The sequence below is a fragment of the Camellia sinensis genome, chromosome 8 (assembly GCF_055761805.1).
Source record: "Camellia sinensis isolate YWXY chromosome 8, ASM5576180v1, whole genome shotgun sequence".
Lineage (NCBI taxonomy): Eukaryota > Viridiplantae > Streptophyta > Magnoliopsida > Ericales > Theaceae > Camellia > Camellia sinensis.
Window position 1 is genome coordinate 155,301,358 of NC_138968.1, and position 4,390 is coordinate 155,305,747.

Sequence of the window (4,390 nt, forward strand, 5' to 3'; positions counted from 1 at the left end):
TTGTTACAAAAAGTTTTAATTTTGAGACAATCAAAAATTTGTCTCTAAAAGTCTAATAACAGTCTAGGGCAAAAGAAGCACTTATGGAGACAAAAAAATAATTTTTGAGACAAAACAAATTGGTCACTAAAAGTTTTAATTTTTGGAACAAGTGAAAGTGGTGACTAAAAGTTTCAGTTTAAAGGTTATAATTTTTTTGAAACAACTAAAATTGATCTCTAAAAGTATAATAATTTTTATTTATTTTTGATTTTGTAACAATTACTCTAAAAATACTAGTTTGAACATCAACTTATATTCCTTTATTGATTTCTCAACAACCAAACAGAAAATATCAAATATATCACCAGACCATTTGTTCATCTCCAAATTAAAATTCAACCAAAAAAAAAAAAAAAAAAAAATGCTCATCACATTCAAAGAGGCTTAATCAAAAGATATTTCAATGACAAACAAATACCGTGCTCTAATTCATTAATACGTAACATCTAGATTGTATATCATAAACTAATAAAGATTTCAAAAGCATCATTTCCAAATTATAAGGCCAGTGCCACAAGCATTTCTTGTAGCATTCAACTATTCAATGAACAGATTGTATATTGGAGTTACATCTACCTTCAGAATAAAACAACTCATCATATCATCTTCTCAAGGGCATTGTTAAAATGTCATTCAAAATCTCGCAAAGAGCTCCCAAACCTGCAAATCGACACAAGCTTGCAGAACCTGCATAGAACTGAGATCTTAGAACAAACTTTTTTCATTCAGGGAGAGCTATGTGTTGTGTTTGAGTTAAAGCCTTATTGATGCTAAGCTATGTATTAGTTACATTTCTAAACAGCCCTTGATATCAAGATGCACAGTTAAATTTCAATTTGCCACATCCTGACCACAAAATTTGAAGTCATTAGATTGAGTAATGCATGCATGTTTATCATTTTTGAAGTATGGGTTCCAAAATGAAGATCCTTAAAGAATTAAATATTATCTGGTAACTTATATATCAAAGTGAAAATTAATTCATGCCAATTCTCAGGGTAAAGCTGTCCAATAACTGAAACCAGGTACTAGTTTTCACTAAGGTCCTTCACTAAAAACTACTAGTAACTTCATAGTTATGTTATGCCTATAAGCTATGCAATAGCCCTGAGTCTGCACCTGTAAATGATGGAAAAAGGATTCCCAAAATAAAAGAGGCATTTCTTGTTACTATACTAAAAGCTCGAAAGTCAAAACTTCATAGAATTAACCCTGAAAATTTTATTAAATCTAAAATTCTGCATGAAATATATATATATATATATATAAATCTCAGGGAAAAGAAACTAAAACAAACCTGTCTTCTTTCTTGGGATAGGAGGCTGCACCACAACATGCATAGTACTAACTCCACCAGGAAGGTCACCAAAATGTACTCTAGATTCTGCCAGCGTCTTGCCATTCTCCAAAACTTTGCCAGCATGTATGAGTTTTATATCACTTACTGACTTCAGTACAATTGATTTATCTGTTAAACAGAAGGCCACTTTAGAATTGAACAATTTAGCATTGAAAGTCAAAAATACCAAGAGGGTGTCAAAAACGAGTTAACATTGCCTGTGAACATGTGGTGCACACACACTCAGACATGTATATGTATACAATGTATAAACATTTCACAAACTTATGCATTACTTACTAACAGAAATCCATGGTTGTGATTTGTAATACAGTTCAATGAGTTCATCAACAGACATCCTTGGAAAGATGTCCAAATAAAGCAAGAATCATAAGGTCCAGCAACATAAACACCCATAGAAGAGATAGAAGGAATTACAATCTATAAATTGAATGAAATGCTTCTCCAGTACAAAAGAATAGAAAAAGAAAAGAAAAGAAAAGAAAAAAAGGAAATGAAATCAAAGATCAGTAACGCAACAGATCAAATTTCAACCTTCTTAGGTTATAATCAAATTTTGCCTTCCTCTTCCCCCAAGATTATGGGTTGAATACATTGTAGAACCTAAAAACTCATACAATACTGCACTTCCATGTCACAAGACACCAACTCCAATGGCATTTTATAATTCTAAAATTGTGCCAAAACATCAATATAATCCGATATGTATCACAAGGTAAATCATACAACACTCGAACTAAAGATTGTTCCTACTTTATGCTAACTTACTATTTTCTTGTCTAATAAAATGGAAACAAATTTTTATCAGTCTGGTGTGAGCTTTATGGGGGGTTACACCTCCCAGCAGAAGACATTTTTCTTAGGCCCCTTCCCCCTGCCACCCACCCACATGCATGCCAAGAGAGACGGTCTAAAATGAAGTGTGTTTCAATTGGTAAACCTCTGCCAATTAACTGCTTTTACCTGGACTACAAACACGTCTTCCTAAAATGCATGAGAAAGAAACGGGAAAAATAGAAAGATAACTTGAGTTGAAGTTTAGAAATATGGAGATTTATGTCCAACTTTCATAGACAACTTCTTTAAACCCACTAGCAACACTAAGCAAACTTTAGCACCATCAACGCTAAGAATATCTTTTTTATGTGCTTGTGTGACTCAACTTGTTCAAAACAAAAAGTGAATTCCCATTGTGTGCAAGCAGAAGACATAACTAAATAAGATAGTTACAAAATATATATCCTAAATGTTCTTTAATGAAAAAAGCAGGGAACACAAATAAAATAACTCAATAAGACAGTTACAAATTCCCAATTTAAAAAGACATAGAAGTTAATAAATATCAAAAGAAACAAGGGTACAGGAACAAACCTGATGGACATTGCCTGGTTCAGCAAAAATGATGTGTCATATACATCATTCGGTGGATCAGGGAGGGAACTAGCTGCCTTTCCTTTTGAATTTGAATAGTGCAAGACAGCAACACCAGTAACACTTTGCCAAAGAGACTAATTCACAAACCACTACTTGCATTCTGATCCATGGTAACCAAAAATGAGTAGGATTGACCAACATGGATATCTAAATTGGTTCCATAGACAATTATGACCAACCAAAATACAACATTGATAGCCCAACCAATATAGCCTTGAGTTCTTTATAGTTAGAGAAAAATGTTACATGTAAGCAGTTTCTTTTTATAATTTTATTCATTCTTCTTCATTTATTATTATTATTATTATTATTATTATTATTATTATTATTATTATTATTATTATTATTATTTTAAATTGCTGTTGAACCATTAATTTGTTTTGCAAGTGTTTCACAATCTCTAATTGTCAAATATGTATTTTTGAATGTTCCAATATTAACTAAACAAACTGCAAAACAATGATAATGTTTTGTTTTGAAATCAAATAAAATATTCTACACAATCTGTACAAAAGATCCAAACTTTAAAGAGGATATAAACTCATCATCAAGTACTTGCCCAAAAAGAAAATAAAAGAAAAGCTCGTCTTTAGTACCCGGTATAAAGCATGACTTAACTCTTGCCTTGCTGTATGTAGTTGTTGCTCCAAGGCAAAATTGGATGGCATCAGGCTGTCCCATTCCTATTATTACATTAAAATGAAAAAATATAGAAGATCAGTTACCAGCATAAGAAAACTTCTTCTTTTTTTTTTTTTTTTGATAAATAGCATAAGAAAACTTCTTCTTATGAATGTAAACACAAAGCCAAAAGAGCAAAACTATAACCATGAATGAAACCCATTAGATTTACCAGTTCATATAAATGTGTTGATAGCAACCATTAAGTGTCAGGTATGATCACAATGTTTGGAGGGAAATGACAACATGAAGTTATACCTAATAATAAAATTTATAGAAATGGCATGCTGAGGGTTGGAAACACGTACTATTTGGAACATCCCAAGCATCCTTGGAATGCTTGCGGCTTGTACTGGTCATGGCTTCACTATCTGTGCATAATTCTTGTATAATTAAGCTTCAACAAACCATAATTTACACTGAAATAATACTAACAACACATTGTAGACAAATGTATACAAATCGGCATACAACATACCTTGCCGGTTTTAATCGGGACAATATCGTCCATAGACAGAGCGTCCCCAGTGATAAGGCATTTTCCATATTCCTTTTTTAAAAACCAAAATGCAGATTTCCATTAAACATGGAATTTAGAATTACAATGCAAATTTTGATTAATACCCAAAAAGAGGCCAAAATAAAAATCTTTAACATCCAAAATTTTCAATTTTATGTTTTTCTTCGAGTTTTCTCAGTAAACAAACAGAGCAAAAAGGCAGAACACACCAAAACCCTATCATGAAGAGAGGGAAAACGAACATATTGAAATGTGTCTCTCAATCAATCGCTTCTCGAAGAGAAGTCCCGACTTATTCGAAACCACCGGATCCTCCGGCACCTCACCAGAAATAATTAGGATTTCCCCCCCCT

At 32.4% G+C, this 4,390-nt stretch overlaps 1 long non-coding RNA gene across 1 annotated transcript; it reads right to left on the reverse strand.

Annotated features, from left to right (window-relative positions):
• Positions 1-440: 440 nt before the first annotated feature.
• On the reverse strand, positions 441-3,633 carry LOC145796722 (uncharacterized). Its single transcript, XR_014337210.1, has 2 exons — positions 1,340-3,633; positions 441-729 (listed from the first exon to the last, which is right to left on the reverse strand). It is a non-coding gene; the product is annotated as an uncharacterized LOC145796722 (long non-coding RNA).
• Between the last annotated feature and the right edge of the window lie 757 nt (positions 3,634-4,390).